Genomic DNA, 20,568 nt, shown 5'->3' on the forward strand with positions numbered 1-20,568 from the left:
GATAAAATATGTATGCATTATAGGAAAGTTGGAAAATAAAGACAAGTTTAAAAAAAAAAAAAAACTCCAATCGTCAGTCTCATTACACCAGACACAACCACAGGTTAACAATTTACCTTACAAATTAATTTTGGCATGACATGGTATAGAAAAATTTTTATTTTGACTTTTATGTCTCATTTCATCCACATAATCATCCTTTCAGGTGGACAGCCCTTGGACACAAAAAGAAGTAACAAAAAGGGTGAATGAGTAGTATGAGACCCCAGGGCTGGTTAGAAACAGACAGAAGAAAGGGCTCTCCTAATACTCTTGGACTCCTTATTAACCCTAACAGTTCAAGCAACAAATAGTCAAAGATGAGATTTCTTATATACTGGGTAACAGGTGAATTGAAATTTAAGAGCTCTGTAAATGTAAATTAACCACTTTAATAATATTTTAAATGTTGTTCATATAGTTAGACAAATATTTATTGTGGCCCCTAGAAAAGACATTAGTAATGATTTAAAAAACAGAATAACTATTGATACATGTAACCAACTTGGATAGATCACAAAGGAACTATCCTTAGTGAAAAAACTCCAGCCTCCAAGGCCACACTATATTATTCCATTTATATAAAGTTCTCAAAAAACCAAAATTTCAGAGATGGATAGCAGCTTAGTGGTTACCAGGAATTAGCAACAGGGGAGAGGACTGGGAGTGAGTATAAAGTGGTGATACGAGGGAGCTCTTTGTGGGTGTGGAACAGTTTCGTATCTTGAGTATGGTGACAGTTAGCCAAATCTATATAAATGATAAAATTACAAAGAACTACACACACACACACACACACTGTTGAGACCTGATTAAGGTTTGCGGATTGTATCAATACCAAGTTCCTGGTTTTGCTATTATAGTACAGTTCCGTAAGATGTTACCATGGGGGATAACTGGGAGAAGGGTACACAGCAAACCTGTGTACTATTTTGGCAATTTCCTGTGAGTATTTAACTATTTTGAAATTAAAAGTTTTTTGAAATGGGCAAAAAGAGTTGGTAAATGATAAATGATACCAACCAACCAACAAACAAAAACAAAAAAAACCACCTCATCATCTACCCTTGTCAGAAACCCTTTATACTAGGTTTTCATGAACTTTCAATACGGAGTAGTAACTGAAGAGGACACTACAGGGGGAAATTTCTAACAGAGCTGTCCTACAACAGAATGGGATCTCAGGCAGGCAGTCGGCTCCCCACTGGAGGTATCTGAAAAAGATGGGATGATTTCCTGACAAGGGATAGGATGAGGATGACTCTCATATTAACTTACACGTGGGACTAAATACTAATCCTAAGGCCCCTTTATGGATTTGGCAAACACATGGCACAGGTAACACAAATCTCACTCTATCCCTTCCCAGTTTATGATCATGTCAGACACTATTAGATTGCAACACTCCTTTACAAATGTCTCCCACAAGCCTCCTAATTGTCAACAGGTTCTCCAGGCAGCTACTACCAATCAGTCTCTATCAACAATGCAGTTGATACTCTATAAACTCTCTGATGATGGCAAAACTATAAACTTTAATTCAAAAGTAAAGCTTGCCAAACCTTGCACTAGAACCAAGAAGACTAATACCCTAATAGGTTCCACAGAACACTGCCTCCAGCTGTAGCAATAATCATAATCACTATGAGAATGCTTTGAAATTTAATAGCCACTCTGATCTAATGACAAATATCACTCAAAATAAATTAGACTCACCTTTTAAACTATTCTTACGGAAACAGTGAGAAATAACTCTTGGTCTATAATAGGTGAAATTCTAGCACATGGAAGTGAGCAATAACATGCCTTAAATATAGTTAAAAACAAAAAGCATACCCAAGTACTACTTATAAAATCCAAGGCTTTGAATCTCTTGAGTACTCTACAAACACCTTTAATTTCAAAAGTAGTATAACAAAGAAAATCTCAAATAGGAAAAATAGGTGTATACTTAGTAATTAAAATAACTAAAATAAATTAAAATAAATTTAAAAAAAGTAAAAAAGTAAAAAAAAGTAAATTAAAATAACTGAAATAACCAAAAAGTTAATAACCAATTTTGAAAGTTTATAAGTAACAGAAAGTAAAAGGAACCCAAACTGGGTGTAACTGCCAAAAAGGAAGCTTTTGTTGGATGCACAGGATTCTAGGAGTAGATCATGATACCAACTGAAAAGAGCACGGCAGCTCATAAACAGAACTAAAGCACAGACACAAAAGATTCTTTAAGTGTTTCATCTTTTTAAAAGACGTTTAAGGAATATGAAAGGATAATACCAACCTCTTCAACTAGCCAAAAAACAAAATAAAAACAGCTAATATATATCTCCTATAGAAGTGCTGTTTCCTAATTCTGTGCATCATTGAGCCATCTCAAATAACAGTTCTATCCCACAAGGCTATTAGTCCTAATGTTAGTGACCTTCCAACCAAATTTATAGATGTAGCCAATTAGAGTAGAGCAAACAGACTGCCATGGTTGGTGGTATCACTATAGCGGGTCCTTTACTCTTTCCTTATTTACTTTATTTGCAAAATGGGAAGTTGCTCCCAATGGAAAATCTCTTTAGAGGGTCAACTATAAGACAGCACCAAGGTACAAGGTTTTGTTATGATAACCAAAATGCCTCTTTGTAACAAAAATATTTTCATGCTTTATGATGTATTTTGATTTTTCTCTTGGTATTTATCATTGAAATTCCTGATATATGATCTAAAAAATAAGAAGAGCTTTTGAAAGATTCTCCTAAACAGGAATTGGTGCTTCCCTCAGTCATCTGGTGACTTCTGGCTTCCTGGCCTTAGTCTCTCTTTATTCCCTCGTGTCATTGCAACCAAAAGGTATCAGTTGGAACAAAATTTGGTAATAAAATGTCTACCCCTGTCACATGGTAATTACTCATATAGCTCTCTCTCTCATGGTCTTCCTAGAGAATGAAATACTTAATCTCGTACATTCATATCCCTAGTGTTGAGCATGAGGCTTGCACATAGTAGTCCCTGGGGAAATGTTTATTAAAACATTTAATAATCACCATAAAGCCCTCAGGAGAAAAACAACTCTACTGTTTACTTGAATTTTATTTTTCAAGCTTTTCTAGACAAATAGAACATAACACCCAACAATTTGCGCTTTGTCTCTACAGTTCATTATTTTTCAAATCCAGGAGTTAAATGACCTTATCTGGACCAGCTAGTTCAGCCTCTTATTTCTTTGTACCCCAGTTTAAGACTTTAGAGGCAAACAATGAGCTACCCCTCAGAGGCAGGAATCACATCTTATTTATCTCTGTACTCCCAGGACCTGGTTATGGAATATGGGCTCAATAAATGTTTGCTGAGTAAATATATTATTAAATCAAGCCACAGTATACTCTTCATACTGGCTAAAAGTAATTTCTAGTATTTTACCCATAACCCAGGTAGAAAAATCTTGAAATATTTGTCCCACAAGTGTTTGTAAGGCAATTTGGTGTGGAAGAGTGATGTGTCAAATTGAATTCAGTTCTTAAATCCCATGTAGAGTGAAATCTGGAAAGAAAAAAGAAAAACACCAAAATCAAAGCCAAAAAATAGTCTAGAATATATTCAGAAACGGTTGCCTTAGTGTGACCATGGAGAAATAGGTGGAGTTGAGATGCTGAGTACTTTCATACATAGAAGATAAATGAGCAGTGATAAGGTCACTGAGGAGCCAGAAGCAGTTAACCGCCTTAAAATGTCTACATTTTCCAGGCAAATTAAGTTCCTAAGAGGAAGTGCTAACTTTCAATTTTGGAGCAGACTTTAAAAAGATATTTGTGAGGTCTTTGAATTTACTTTTCTTCAAGAATAAACATAAAATTTTCTCAGCTTTCAGTCAAAAGCTGATTTTTCTAACCAGGATCTGAAAATCCAGCTGTGTCTTACTCACTGCTTTTTTATGTCTCTCCCCCTCATTCCTAAGATCCTTTGATATGAATTTGGTTCATCCTGAAATATAATCAACATAAATTTTGTTAAATTTGTTTTGAAGAACAGATTAAGATAAAAAGTTACAATAAAAATAATAGTACAAATATAACACAAAATTGGTACTAATTTTAATTTTAAAAAAAGTAAACTGTAACCAGAGACTAAAGATAACTTCTGTAGTTTAGAAATTTAGCATATAGTTTGAATTTGTCTATTAAGTGTTCTAAGAACTGTAAGAGAAATAAGATCTCAATATTCCCCATAGACTATAAGAGATAAAATCTCCCACTTGCTCTGCCATTCCGCCATCTATGTTGAGCACTTAACGTCCCCTTCTTGCTTCCCTGCCCTTCATTCTCCACCCAGATTCATCTTTGGATTTTAAAGAATGACATAATGAACCCCATCATTAGTGGCCAATTATTTTTGATAAAGGGATTCTTAAAACATCAATAACAAACACTTTCAACTACTCTCATCAAAACCACACTATTCTGGGTCTTGGCAATCTTTTACATAGAGGGGTAGACACAGAAATTTTAAATTAAGAGAAAGGGAAGAAAGGACACAAAATATCTCCAGTTGTAAAAGAAATGCCAGAACCATTTCAAAATAAAGTCATACCTAGCTCATCAAAATGAAAATTAAACTACATTTTCTCCTGGTATATATGAAATCTATGGCTCGAGCGCTGTTTTGAGACTGCCTCTCTCCTTATTTCCAGTTATACTTTCCATATGATGACAGCATTTTCTAAATGCAGGGAATATTTCTCTCACCACAGAAACTTCCTGGTTGGTAACGTAGGAGGAAAAAAGTCATTCTTGGCTGCTCCATCCAATATCCTAGCAATACTGGAAGGCCTACGCCGTATGAGACTGAGATGAGTCTGTATCTAAGAGTACCTCATTTATCCCAAAACACAGAATCAATCAGGTTTATAGTCTTGATATTATTCTGTGTAGGAAGCAGCTTGACATGTGGGATGCATAAAAAAAAAAATAATAAAAAAATTACCAGTGACAAATGAGCTCATGCGGTAGAGGCAGAGAGAAAAAAAATTATTCTGTGTATTATATTTTGAAAAGTCTCAAAAATTATGTTCAGTCAGGCAAAATAATCCCAATCTTCAGAATATGAGAAGAAAATCCAAACACATCTCATGGAGCTCTTTGCTTTCCCCGATAATTAACAGTATTATCAGACAAATTATATTCTGAAAAGATCAAAAACAAACAGCATTTTAGAAATAATAACCAAAGTTTTTTTTAAGATTTTATTTATTTGACAGAGAGAGAGAGAGCAAGAGAGAGCACAAGCAGAGGGAGCGGCAGACAAAGGGAGAGGGAGAAGCAGGCCTCCTGCCAAACAGGAAGCCCGATGGGGGGCTCGATCCCAGCACTCTGGGATCACGACCCAAGACAAAAGCAGGCACCCAACTGACTGAGCCATCCAGGTGCCCCCAAAGATTTATTATATATATATATATTTTTTTTTTTTTTTGGTAAGTAGGCCACACACCCAGCGTGGAGCCCAACTGGGTGGACGGGAGGCGTGAACTCATGACCCTGAGATCAAGACCTGAGCTGAGATCAAGTGTTGGACATCAAGTGTTGGACACTTAACTGACTGAGCCACTTAGGTGCCCCCAAATATTTTCATACTAAAAAGTGTCCCCAAATGACTACCAACACAATGGTGTTGTTTATATTGATTTTTAATAACTACAGAATCAGATATTTGAATGTTAAGTTAAATCAGTCCCTGTACTCAACAGAATACTGTTCTAAAGTAAATCATTATTGGGGCAAGGATATGTTTAAAATGAAACCAGTTAAATAAAGAAACAACCCAATGAATCACTGTAAATTCCTATGCCAACAAGATTAAAAACTCAACCTAGGCTTTAATGTACTCTAGACACCTGTCTGCATTTCTTTAGCACTCATATTCCTCATAAATAAGAGGCAGATAATTAGGAAACCAGTTCCCTTTTAAAAAACATATATAGGGGCGCCTGGGTGGCTCAGTGGATTAGGCCGCTGCCTTCGGCTCAGGTCGTGATCTCAGGGTCCTGGGATCGAGCCCCGCATCGGGCTCTCTGCTCCGCAGGGAGCCTGCTTCCTCCTCTCTCTCTGTCTGCCTCTCTGCCTACTTGTGATCTCTCTCTCTGTCAAATAAATAAATAAAATCTTTAAAAAAAAAAATAAAAATAAAAAAATAAAAAACATATATAAATATATGTGACAACTAACCAACTTTAAATATTGTGGAACATCATGTCAATAATAACAAAATACACTAAGACCATAATGAAATATTCCTATTTAACAGAAAAGAAATAGTAAGTACAGATTACTGTTCGTTTCTTTAATGTGAACCCTGATAAACTAAAACATATATCAACTGAAGAAAAAAATCCAAACACATGCCAGATTTTCCTTTTGATATAATCAGAACCATTGTAAAGATTCTGTTTTAAGGGAAAAAAACTTGCATGTCATTATAAAAGCCAAAGACTATAATTAAGAAAGGTACTCACACTTGGAAGATTTAAGAATTAATTGATAAGCACGTAATGGAAGAAGGAATGTGAAGCGGGGGGTGGAGGGATAGGAGAAAAAGAAAAAACCCTCCAGCAATAATAGTCCATACTGACATCACCGATGATTAATATCACAGTTAACGGCAATAGTTCAACACCCTTGTAGCTTCCTGAAGACCACTACTCTTTAGTCCCAGTGGAGATGACTCCGGTCTGATAACAGAAACTTCATTCTTTAACAATATGGCAGAAGGTCACTTTACAATATACCACATATGGATTTTAATCCAAAATGACACGCCCATTATTACATACACATTTTTTTAAAAGCCTTCCAGATATCATCCCCAGATAGCATCTTCTTTTTTTTTTTTTTTTCAACAACAAAAAAAGTATATCTACAGTTATGGGGATGAGAGACAATATATACAAAGCTTCTAGCACAGGGATCTTGCAAGGTATCTGGCACAATTATATGTTTTCAATATAGTGTAACACTGTACCATACACATCTTTAAAAAGAATAAAAAAGATGAGACCTGCGTTAAAGATCTAACATCATGTAGACCAAATTTAGTAACTGATATTCTTTTCCTACTGCCTTCAAGAGTGCTCTGTATAAAATTATACTATAACAAAATCACCAAGGGTTCTGTTCAGGACACAAGCTAAATTTAAAATATAAAATAGGGGCACCTGGGTGGCTTACTCAGTTAAGCATTTGATTGATTTTGGCTCAGGTCATGATCTCAAGGTCATGGCTTTGAGCCTTGGGCAGGAGTCTGCTTGAGACTCCCTCCCTCTCCGCCAGCCCCTCCCCTGCCTTGTGCGTGTGTGTCCCTGTGCACGCTCTTTCAAATAAATAAATAAATCTTTTATAAATTTTTGAAAAGTACAAAATAAAAGAAATAGAGTAAGTAATACTTACTGGCTGCCTACCATACAGTAGGCATAATACTAGAGGCACAACACAGCAAGTCAATAATATAGGTAGTCTTATAGATGAGCAAATTGAGGCTCTGACAGTTATTCATTCAGCTAACTACTCAGTGGCAGAGATGGGACTCAACCTGGGTCTGAGTAGCAGGCTCTTTTCTTTCCAGTGACATATACAATTCATACAGAAGTAATTAAGAAGTTCTGAAACCATAAACACTATAGGCAAGACAGTTGTTTTTGAAGCAACAGAATTATTTCCACCTAAGTATTCAGGAAGCAACACTAGCTTTAGATCATCAGAAAACAACTAAATAGGGGAGCCTGGGTGGCTGCCTCTGCCTTTGGCTCAGGTCATGATCTCAGGGTCCTGGGATCGAGCCCTGCTTTGGGCTCTCTGCTCAGCTGGGAGCCTGCTTCCCCTCCCCCTCTGCCTGCCTCTCTGCCTACTAGTGATCTCTGTCAAATAAATAAATAAAATCTTAAAAAAAAAACAACCCAAAAAACTAAATATCTACATTCCAATTAGGCAAACAAACAAACAAAAAACCAAGTTGTACATAACAACAGGTATTTACCACACAAGTTGCTCAGTTGGTATAGAAAGATACAGAACGTACAGATAACTTTTTAGACTACAAAAACTACTCTCATGTGGTAAACTTCAGAATGTAACATGTAAGAGAAAATATTTCTATTTTTCTATAAAATAAGAAAGAAATCACATTTATTTTTATTAATTGACTAAAGTAGAGCCACAATGTAATTTTGCTGTTTCTGAAACTGATAGTATCTCAAAATGAGTGTGCCTATGGATTTGCAATTTACCCGTAAAGCATGATTTCAAACCAAACTGTAAACCAAAATAAAATTTTACCTTAGCCAATGTGCTCCTAATATTACCTGGGAAGGTACTCTCAAAACAAAAAGCCCAAATTTCCATTTTTAGGTAATGTTAGAAAACTAAACACTGCCAATGCAAGGGCTACTATTTCCAACTAATACAAAACTCAAGTTATGCTTCCAGATAATGAGAATTTTGTTGATTTATCATTTAAAAATTCAATCACCCAGATTATCTATAGCCAAATCCAGACTCTAGCCTGACTTTCTTTTTTCCCCTCTCTGCCAGCTGGCACACTCTGGACCACTACAACTCTCACCTCGTTAGACTGAATTGGTATAATCAAGAAAATCAGAAAGGTAAGAAATCATTCGTACAAATGATTTTCAGGAAATCAGCAATACAGCTCACATTCAATAGTAAAGATGACTGAGGCATAGCCATTCTACTGGTCTACACTGCAGTTTTTTTTGTCACTGAGTTATCCTGCATCAGTAATGAAGTAAGAACAGCAGAACACAGAAGTAAAAATGTAATCTTGGGCATTAACTTTAACAATGATGTAATAAAACAGGTTTCTAAAGTTTATCTCACAAGAATGATAGGGAAAATGTTGAATATAATTCTCTCTACCTTGAATTTCCTTCCTCAATCAATTTCACTAGTAAGTTAACATCTTAGATCTAATTTAAAGGTTGGGCCTACTCGCCATCTGAATTACTAGACAGAGGGAATGCCTAACACTAAAAGGAAAGAAACATAATTCTTCAATCCTTTAATGCATATACTTTGAAATCAGGGGGGAAAACACAGTTTTTAAGCAGAAGTCAGTTTTATATTTTTTCTTATTTTAAAAGTAATAGTTACAGAAAATTTGGAAAACCCAGAGGCATACAAAGAAAATACAAATCATCAGCAATCCCACCAGAGATAACTATTTACATGTTGATACATATATTCAATTATTTCTTCAAATAAGAGTTTGTGGCTATGTGCTATAAATTCAGAGTCAAACCACTTCTCATCACTGGTCCAAGCTACCATTATGTCTTGAGAGGGTTATTATAATAGCCTCTGATCTCCGTGCTCCATTCCTGATCCTCTCCACTCTATCCTACACAAAACAGCAAAACAATTCTTTTAAATGCCAGTCATATTTCATTCCTCTTATCAGAGCCCAACAGTGGCCCAACAGAGCCCATCTCAAAGCCAATGGGCCATTTGACCACAGTAATGGCCCTCCATTTTCACCACCAACCTCCTTCTCCTTACCTTATTTCCCACACACTTTCTCCATTGATTTATCTGTATCAACTGCACTAACCTTCATGGCTGTGCTGGAATACACACACATCTCCACTTCAAGTCTTCTCACTTACAATTCCCTCCACCACAAATACTTTCCACCAGATATAAACATTGCTTCTTCTTAGCTTTTTTTTTTTTTTTTTTTTTTTTTTTTCAAATTTCGTTTTTCAGACTCCTCTGACCCACTTCATATAAAATTGCAAAGTTCCTCCTTCTCTTCCCTTGGTACTCCCTATCTACCTTATCCTGTCATACTCTTCTCCAAAGCATTCATCACTAATTGAAAAATTATTTATTTATTGTTCTGCCTTTCTGTAGGCAAAGAAATGGTCATTTTAATTTTATATTTTCCCCATTCAGTGCTCTATCTCTAGGTTCTAGAACAATGCCTGGGTTGTCACTAAGTATTTGTGAGTGAATGACTGAATAACTACATAAGTAACTAGGACTAGAGTGTGCCTAAAGTGTATATTCAGCTTTTATGATTTACTACTATCTGTTAAAGCATTCCTAATTTTTGAACAGTATTCCATTATAGATATATACTATAATAAATTCAATCAATTTTCTATTTTAAATATTTAGGCTGTTTCTGAATTTCTAGTATCATAAGTATCCTTCTCTACACACCAAATACCCTAGAATACATATTTTTCTGCACAGCTCTGATAGTTTCTTTAGTATGATTATTTTAAGATTGTTGTATCAGAAGGTACATAGATCACGAATCCTTTCTTCCCCCTTCTAAACTGTCCTAAAGAATGGTTGTATCAATTTATTCTACACCTAGTGATATAAGACCATATTTCTCCTCACCAATAAAGAGTATTTGGGTCTTTTTATCAAAACACAAGAGCTGATTATGTTTCCTGACCCTAAAAAGTAAGACTGGGTGGCTCAGTTAGTTAAGAGTCTGCCTTTGGCTCAGGTCATGATCTCAGGGTCCTGGGATCCAGCAAGATGTCAGGCTCCTTGCTTGGCAAAGAGTCTGCTTTTCCTTGTCCCTCTGCCCCTCCCTGCCACCCCCACCCCTGGCTCATGCTCTCTCTCTCTTTCTCAAATAAAATCTTTTTTAAAAATGTGTTTGATTCTGGGGCGCCTGAGTGGCTCAGTGGGTTAAAGCCTCTGCCTTTGGCTCAGGTCATGATCCCAGGGTCCTGGGATCCAGCCCCGCATTAGGCTCTCTGCTCAGCAAGGAGCCTGCTTTCCTTCCTCTCTCTGCCTGCCTCTTTGCCTACGTCCCAACAGTGCTTTACCAGATATGTCTTTTGCAAATATTTTTCCCCACTATGTAGCTTGTCTTTCCATTAACCATGTCTTTTGTAGAGTGGAAGTTTTTAATTTTAACGAAGTTCCTTTATTTCTTGAGTCAAGCTTTTGGTGTTTATCTAAAAACTTGTCACCAACCCAAGGTCACCTAGTTTTTTTTGTTTGTTTGTTTTTAGTGTTATCTTCTAGAATTTTGCAGTTTTGTGTTTTACATTTAAGTTTTTGATCCCTTTTGAGTTAATTTTGTGTAAATTTCAAATTTTTTAAAAATTTGAAAATATTTCACACATACAGTGTGATATGAAAACTAGTATAATGACCCATATATAAAGTACCTAGCAAATGGCCTTATAAAACATTAACATTTTACCATGTAAATCTACATTAAATTTTAAATCAAGTAAAGACCCCTGTAAATTCCTCCTAATCTCATCTGTCTTCTAGGAAGTAATCAATTCTATCAATTTGGTATTTTTCAAATCCATGCAATGTTTTTATAGTTTATTAAATATTTATGATCATATGGTACTGTTACATATTATTTACATAGCGTACCATGTAAATATATATACAATAATGTATACATTATATCATATAATATTATATCATATAATCATATATCATATGATTATATCATCATATCATCATATCATCATATAATCATATCATCATATAATCATAATGTATATGTATATCATATACATTATATCATATAATATTATATCATATAATACTGTGTATAATTGGGATAGCTTTTCAAGTTTTTAAAATGTCACATTAACATTATATATAGTACATATACTTTATCAACTTGTTTATTTCAAAACAGCATTGATTTTATGATTTAGAGGATTTTTTTTTACTATAGAAAAGAATATGTTAATTGAGAGGTGTATAATGTTAAAGAATTTGTTATAAGTTCTAATTTTATCTTGGTTTGCCATATTAGCACAGATAAATTTAGTTCTGACCTGAGGGTTAAATTTTTCAATGCTGGAATATTGTATCTTTAATATTTATAATGTGGCATGTTTTTTACCAGTCTTACTAAATTAATATGTAAGGTGCTATGTTTTGTTTTAAGAAAATTTTTCGGTGAGTGTTTGTGGGGGTTTTTTAGAATGCACACACAGGTGTATTAGATCATTGGTAGGGTGTTTCGCAGCTGCCCTGTTAAGGGTTCAACAGAAACCAGAAAAACTTAATTATTTAAACTGTGTTGCTATTCGGTGAGCCTACCTTGTATAGATATCTTTCTGAGGGCTCTTTTTAATTGTGGGTTTCCTTTACGATAACCACCAGTTTCTGAAGAGAACATCACCATTTGTAGGTTTAATCAGAAGACCTCTACGGGGGGCGCCTGGGTGGCTCAGTGGGTTAAGCCGCTGCCTTCGGCTCGGGTCATGATCTCGGGGTCCTGGGATCGAGTCCCGCATCGGGCTCTCTGCTCAGCGGGGAGCCTGCTTCCCTCTCTCTCTCTCTCTCTCTGCCTGCCTCTCTATCTACTTGTGATCTCTCTCTGTCAAATAAATAAAAAAAAATAAAAAAATCTAAAAAAAAAAAAAAAAAAAAAAAAGAAGACCTCTACGATTTAGGCTGGAGGTAAAGGTGTAGCTTCCTCTCCTAGCTTGAGGAAAGTGACTATATTCCTGTAGGGGGAAGGAGAGTTGAACCTAATTATTTATGCTGATCTATCAGCCAGTTTCACCCAGTATAAGCAAAAACTGTCAACTCTTTGTAGAATTTTTTATGGCCTAAATTAAGTCTGTACCATACAAGACTGCCATCTTTAGAGAAGGTACTTCCACTGCCTGCTGTGTTAATTGTGTACACTAACCTGTCGCTGTGGATTTGATTATTATTGCTCATTTTATAACCTTTAACTGGTGTATAGCTTGAGTTCTGTAGTGAAAAACAAAAATAAAAAAACAAAAAACAAAACAGTAATTTGAATTTCTACTGTTTGTGCACATTTGAAAAATAATGACCTCCCTTTTCCCCCAAGATCATTTATTATAGGTTCCAGAAAGCTGTATAATGACATTTCCAATCCAGATTATTTTTCTATTGACATCTTGAAAAATCTATTATGTTGTAAAGCATCATTGGCAGATTCGGTTGTAATTTAATGAGAACAGCCTAATATGCCAAGAGAAGTGACTTTCAAGCCCCCGCTCTTCCAATTCAACTCTTGCATGAGATGCTAAAATGGTTTCTCCCCTTGTGTCCTCTTCAAGGATGAAATGTGTTCCAGATTTTGTCTCCTCACCCCTCTTCTATTAAAACTGTGTTCATATTGGTGCTGTACTAATAAAGGGGCACTGAAAAATGACTTTTTTCTACTAAATTTTCTATAGTTTCATTTTTTATGTGATGCCATGGTTTTAGGTACCATCTTATTCAGGAATTGGTCCGTAGCAAATGTTTTGCAACATGATCTCTAAGATAAGGGAATAGATTAAAAATTGAGTTAGATGAGTATAGATTTTCTGTGTCAGAGTATAGTGTATTTTCTGTTCAGGATTTTACATTCAGGATTTTACATTCAGGGTCTTTATATTACAGATGATATAAACAGATTAACCTCAGAATGTTATAGACCTATTAATTTCAGACAAATAGTCAAATTCTGAGTTAGGTTTTATGTACTTACTTTAGGTTATTGGTTATAATCTCAGCGATTATTCTTTCTTGATTTTTTTATTTTATTAATTTTTTATTTTTTATTTTTAGAGATTTTATTTATTTATTTGATAGAGAGAACACAAGGAGGTGGAGCAGGAGGGAGAGGGAGAGGGAGAGGGAGAAGCATCCTCCCCGCTAAGAAGGGAGCCTGATGCCGGGCTTAATCCCAGGACTCTGGGATCATGACCTGGGCCGAAGGCAGGCCTTAACTGACTGAGTCACCCATGCACCCACATTCCTTGATTTTTAAAAATCAATATTTACTGAATTTTTTTTCTCTTAAGTGAAATACTTCTGGCTTCTTAAAAAGTTAGTGATACTACTTTTGTCTTAGCATATGTAGAACAGTTTCGTTTTTTGTTTTTTCTAAAGTAGAGCTCTCATGACTGTATTATCTTGTCCCATTTGATTTTATTTGAATGTCCTGTATTCCCCTACCTATTTCCCATACTTCAGGAGTATAGAATCATGCTTCTCACTGCTGGCATCCTGAGGGCTAGACCCATCTCTTGACTGCTTATTTTGTTGTCTTTATCTTTCTATCTACCTATCGCTACTCATTTTGCTTCCTCCCATAAACATCCACTCCAATCTAGTTAGTATATGTCTCCAGATATTCATGTATCTTTGGAAGATATGTAGTGTTTTCTGTGCATAAGTTTTTAATTTTCATAAATAGCATTTGGCTGTACATCTCATTTTATTTTATCTTTTTAAATTCAGCCCTATATTTAAATGATCTATCTTTGTTGCTGTATGGAATTCTGGTTCATTACTTCTAACAGCTGTAGAGTTTTCTATAATGTGCATACTCTTATCCGTGCATACTACATATGCATCTTACTTATCCACTCCCCTAGTGGCATTTATGTACTATAAACAATGCTGCAATAATAATCTTTATTTTATTTAATGGAGATATATGCTGAAGATTGCTACTGGTGGGTTGTTGGGAGTCCATTATAAAGTTTACTAAGTATTGCCAAATTGTTCTGTAGAATCACCAGGTTATACTTCTTAGAGCTGTACGGGAGGACTCAGACCATTTTCCACGTAAGCAACTTGACAACCAAACTGGCCTGAAGAGTTGCTTTGATGGACATGAACATTGACTGATAAACTATGAATAAGGTAAAACCAAACTAGTTTACTATCAGCCCTCTACTGAAAAGGTACTCATGAATGGAAAAGCTGCCTTGGTTCCTGATAGCGGTCCCTGTAAAGGGAGTTTTTTTTTATGAGAGAATATAGGGGTGAGCCCTCATTGCCAAATAACTCAGTCTGTTTAGCTCAGCAAGCTGTGAATATTAGATTCTTTGTGCCTAGCATGGTTCTTTTTTTTTTTTTTTAAAGATTTTATTGATTTATTTGACAGAGAGAGAGATCACAAGTAGGCAGAGAGGCAGGCAGAGAGAGAGGGGGGAAGCAGGCTCCCTGCTGAGCAGAGAGCCCAGATGCGGGGCTCGATCCCAGAACCCTGAGATCATGACCTGAGCCAAAGGCAGTGGCTTAATCCACTGAGCCACCCAGGCGCCCCCCCTAGCATGGTTCTTGTAATACAAATGTGAATGAGAATCTTTGCTTCTGAAGCTCTTTGGTTGTGCGACAAAAGTGTACAGTACTTTGCGGTTATCTTTTAGGGGTGATCTCTTTGCTTCTTCTGTGAGAAGTTGGTTCTGGTCATAGCAGCCCTCCTTGGGTCACTGTTATTCTGTCTACCTTTCTTTCTAAAATTAAGACTTATGGGGTGCCTGGGTGGCTCAGTTGCTTAAGCGTCCAACATTTGATTTTGTCTTGGGTCATGAGATTGAGCCCCCCATCTGGCACTGTGCTGGGTGTGGAGCCTTCTAAAGATTCTGTTTCTCCCTCTCCCTCTGCTCCTCCCCACTGAGCGCATGCTCTGTCTCTCTCTCTCTCTCTTAGAAAAAAAAAAAAAAAAACACAATAGATTAAAAATAACATAAAATAAAACCAAGACTTATAGGTACCTGGTCTATAAACTGTGACCATTCAGGATCCCACCAGTCCATCATACTACTTGCCTTGGTAAAAGATTCCCTAGGGAGCAATGTTGTTAGTGTGGTGTTTGCATCCTAATGATTGGGATGACATGTTATAAGTCCCTTTGAGTTGGTAAAGCGGAAATACTACCTAGAAGTATGAATTAATTAAATATAGTAAGAGGCAGTGTAATGTATAATGACAAGAATACAGATAATAGTGTTAGACAAAATAGCAGACAAAACACATTTCCTAATCTTTACTCAATTCCAGTTGAAAAGACCAGTAGCTAAATAAATAGGTGGGAAGAAACTTGGATATGTGTTAGAAACTAGAGCTGCTCATATGCCAAAACACTCAGGATAATTTTTGGTAGGCAGTTCTCCAACGTAGGAGAACTCCTAACCTGGGAGGGACAGGACATCTGGCCGGCTCAATCAGTAGAGCATGCAATTCTTGATCTCTATATCCATGTTGTGGAGATTACTTAAAAAAATAAATAATAAAAATAAAATATACCCAATAACTTCAAAAAATATATTAACTTGGAGGGGCAACATCTTGATGAGTGGTCTCACAAGTCACAATATTTAAATTTCTCTCTTGCCTCTTAGACCAGAAGTATTTGTACTTAGTACAAATAGTGTTCAGAGACCTAGAGTTTGCTGCTAGTACCTCCCTGGAAGGTGCCTATCTACTCTCCCCAGATCGCTTAATCTCCCAATTAGCAATCTAGTGAGGTTTGTGTTCCAAAAAAGATTCAGTCATTAAAAGCCGTGAAAGCTGAATATCAGTTACAAGAAGAGAGCAATCTAATAGGATTGTAAGGGATGGAAAATATAGTTACCAAATTAAAATCTGCTATGGATGCAGTGAGTAACAAATTAGACACTGAGAAAGACAAACTTGTGAAATATTTTCCAGAGTATAAAGGCAAAAGTTGGGGAAATAAAAATGATTGGAGGGGCGCCTGGGTGGCTCAGTGGATTAAGCCGCTGCCTTCGGCTCAGGTCATGATCTCAGGGTCCTGGGATCGAGCCCCGCATCGGGCTCTCTGCTCCACAGGGAGCCTGCTTCCCTTCCTCTCTCTCTGCCTGCCTCTCTGCCTACTTGTGATCTCTCTCTCTGTCAAATGAATAAATAAAAAATCTTAAAAATGATTGGAAAATAAGACAAATGGAGGAAAAGTCAGAAGATAAAATGTACAAATAGTAGGGATTTCAGAAGAGAGCATATACATTTTCAAATAAATAATAGAAAACATTGCTGACTCAAAATTAATGAGAAATATGAAAGTATATTCTTCTGGACTTTTCAAATTTGGGGGCATTTCTGCTAACAACATTATGAAAGAAACTGAATTGATGGTGGCACAGAGAGCCAACCTCTAAATTCTCCCATGAAAGAGGTGACTGCCTGGGCTGTAAGTAGAAGAGATGCTGAGTAAATCCTACTAAATGTCCTCCGTTTCTGAGGAATAAGAACAAGCAGGAAGAGCAGGTAGAAGGCCAACAAGATGGGAGGCATTCTTCCAGGACTAAAGGTAGTCAGGACCCAAAAGACTGCATGGTGGAGCATAATCATTAGAAAAAGAAAGTGTTAAGTTGTTATTCACAGGTAATATTATGATCGACCCAAAAATGGAAGAAAATTATTGCTTGAAAACCTATTTGAACCAAGTAAATATACTGAGATCAGATTTTTGAGTATTCTAGTTAGCAGCTACATTGGGGGGAAAAAAATCCAAGTATGTGGAAAGAAAACTTGTGCTCCCCCTCTCTTTCTCAAAAACAAAAACAAAAAAACCCTAGAGTTTATAAATCCAAGTGAATATTTACCTCTTCAAATAAATCTGAGAATAGATGCCAATGTGGAAGATGGTGCTTAGAAACAGCCACTGTCATTAACTAATAGAATTTCTGTTTTCCTCAAGCTTTTCTATTAGGGAAAAAAACTTAGTAAGAATCAAGCATATATTTTTTTAAGATTTTATTTATTTATTTGACAGAGATCACAAGTCATCTGTGGTTCAGTCAGTTAAGTGACCAACTCTTGGATTCTACTCAGGTCATTGTCTCAGGGTCATGAGATCAAGCCCTGAGTCAGGATCCACACTGGGCATAGAACCTGCTTAAGATTCTGTCCTCCTCTGCCCTTTTCCCTGCCTCTCTCTCTAAAAACAAAAACAAAAGCACTGTTATCCAAATATACAAAGAATTCTCACACTCAACAATAACAAAAAACATGATTAAAAACTGAACAAAAAGGGCACCTGTCTGGCTCAGCTGATGGAGCATGCGACTCCTGACCTCTAAGTCTTGAGTTCAAGTCTCATGTTGAATGTAAAGATTACTTAAGAAAAAGAGGAAAAGTGGATAGGGCTAGTTTCAGTTCAGGTAAAGATCTCAGGGTCATGAGATGGAGCCAGGCATGGGGCTCTGTGCTCTACACAGAATCCACTTGAGCTGCTCCCTTCTTCTCCCTCTGCCTCTCCCCCTGCATGCACGTGGGCTCTCTCTCTCAAACAAATAAATATTTTTTAAAATTACTTTAAAAGAAGTGGATAATAGATCTGAACAAACATCTAACCAAAAAAGATTTAAGGACAGAATATAAACATATGAAAAGATACTCAACATCAAATGCCATTAGGGAACTGCAAATCGGAAATCAGAATAACAAGAGGGATGCCTGGGTGGCTCAGTCGGTTAAGCATCAGACTCTTGGTTTTGGCTCAGGTCATGGACTCAGGGTCATGAAATCAAGCCCCTCATTCAGTTCCACACTAAGCATGGAGTCTGCTTGAGATTCTCTCTCTTCCTCTCCCTCTGCTCCTCTAGCCCCTGCTCATATGCACACTCTCTCTCTCTCTCTTAGGGAAAAAAAAAAAAAAATAGAACAAGACACCACACTACATACATTTTAGAATGGCTAAAATTCAAAACATTGACAACCACAAATGCTGCCAAGGATGTGGGGCAAGAGGAACTCTCATTCATTTTAGTGGCAATGCAAAATGGTAAGCTACTTTGCAAAAACAGTTTGTCAGCTTCTTACAAAGCTAAATTTAGTCTTACTATATGATCCAAAAATCAGGCTATGATTTGAGAACAAATGTCCATAGAAAAATCTGCACATGAATGTTAATAGCAGCTTGATTCATAATTGCCAAAACTCAGAAGCAATCACGATATCCTTCAACTGCTGAATGCATAAATTGTAATAAATCCACACAGTGGAATATTATATAGCAATAAAAAGGAACTATCAAGCTGCATAAAGACATGACAGAAACTCAAAAGCATAACACTAAGTGAAATAAGTCAGTCTGAAAAGACTACATCGTATATGATTCCAACTATTTGGCAGTCTGAAAAGACAAAACTATAGAGATGGTGAAAAGATGAGGGTAGCGTCAGGAGTATGGGAGCAAGAGGAGGAGGGATGAATAAGTGGAGTGGAATGTGGGATTTACTGAGCACTGAAACTATTCTGTATGAAACTGTAATGACAGACCCATGACATTATGAATTTGTGAAAAGTCATGAAACTGTACAATATAAAGAATGAAACTTAATGCAGACTATGAACTTTATAATAATGTATTAATACTGGTTAATTAATTATAACAAATACATATTCTATTTCAACCCTAAATAAGTGTACTGCAAAGTTCAATCCTAGCACTAACCACCCAGAGGTACTACAGCATCCACAAGTACAAAGGGCATTATTTCAAACAAGACTGCATTTATTTTTTAATTTAATTTTATTTTTTTTTAAGATTTTATTTATTTATTTGTCAGAGAGAGTGAACACAGGCAGACAGAGTGGCAGGCAGAGGCAGAGGGAGAAGCAGGCTCCCTGCTGAGCAAGGAACCCCATGTGAGACTCGATCCCAGGACGCTGGGGTCATGACCTGAGCCGAAGGCAGCTGCTTAACCAACTGAGCCACCCAGGCATCCCAAGACTGCATTTATTTTAAATGCAGCTCTACTTCAGGGGTCCCCATGCCACCAGCATTTCCAATCATCTGACCATAAATTCAGGGATTCCTATGCTCTTGAGTTTGATAATTTGCTGGGACAACTCACAGAACTCAGGAAAGCATTATACATATATTGTAGCTTTATTATACAGGAAACACATGGGCAGGGTCTGAAGTGGAGGGGGAAGGTCCCCAAATGAAGGATGTCCATGGCCTCTCCCTATGAGTCCGTGTGTGTCGTCCTTCCAGTATATCAGTATATTCACCAATTAGGAGGTCCCCTTTGGTATCCAGAGCTCTTATTTGGATCTCATTAAATAAGCATGAATGATTAAATCACTGGATGATCACATGACTGAACTCCATCTCCAAATCTTATCCACCTCCTGTGAGATCAGAGTGGCCTGAAGTCCCAAGCCGCTAGTCATGTGGTTGCTGTTGTGACCAGACCCCCTCCTGTAGCTATCTAGGGATCCACCATAAGTCACCACAGTAGCACAACAAACGCACAGCTCATTCATCCAAAACCTAAGTTAATACTCTCATAGAAGAAACTTCTGATTCAAAGCACAATTTAATGACACAAACTTTTAGTTTCATGAAAGGCCAGAGATTATAAAGCAATGAACAGAAGGGAGTATTGATTAGAAGGTGACTTTTAAGGGGAGCACAATTAGCTCAAATTCTGAAAAAAAAAAAAAAAAAAACTTTATCAACAAGGAGAAAGTGAGTCAAGATAGTGGAGGAGTAGCAGACTGAGATGACATCAGGTCACAGGAGTTCAGTTAGATAGTTATGAAACCATTCCGAACACCTACAAACCCAACAGGAGATCAAAGAGAAGAACAGCAATTCTAGAAACAGAAAATCACCACTTTCTGAAAGGTAGGACTTGCGGAGAAGTGAAGCCGAAGGGATGGGAAGATAGACCATGAGGGGAGGGGCCGGCTCCCGGCAAGCAGCAGAGCAGCAGAGCAGCAGAGCACAAAATTCGAACAT

At 36.8% G+C, this 20,568-nt stretch overlaps 1 protein-coding gene across 8 annotated transcripts in view; it reads right to left on the reverse strand.

The window, feature by feature from the left end:
* The window catches only part of PEAK1 (pseudopodium enriched atypical kinase 1), a 319,482-nt gene that overhangs the window by 215,502 nt on the left and 83,412 nt on the right, over positions 1 to 20,568 (reverse strand). Inside the window, exons 3-4 of one of the 8 annotated variants that reach the window (XM_046008368.1) lie at positions 12,478 to 12,544; positions 12,135 to 12,240 (exon numbers count right to left, since the gene is read on the reverse strand). The exons of 6 other annotated variants lie outside the window; for them this stretch is intronic. The gene's annotated coding sequence lies outside the window, so the exon portion shown is untranslated. Of the gene's footprint in view, positions 1 to 3,952; positions 4,012 to 12,134; positions 12,241 to 12,477; positions 12,545 to 20,568 lie in introns of all 8 variants that reach the window. One more of the 8 variants, XM_046008370.1, reaches the window with a different exon arrangement.

This window comes from Meles meles, chromosome 6 (genome assembly GCF_922984935.1).
Source record: "Meles meles chromosome 6, mMelMel3.1 paternal haplotype, whole genome shotgun sequence".
Taxonomy (NCBI): domain Eukaryota; kingdom Metazoa; phylum Chordata; class Mammalia; order Carnivora; family Mustelidae; genus Meles; species Meles meles.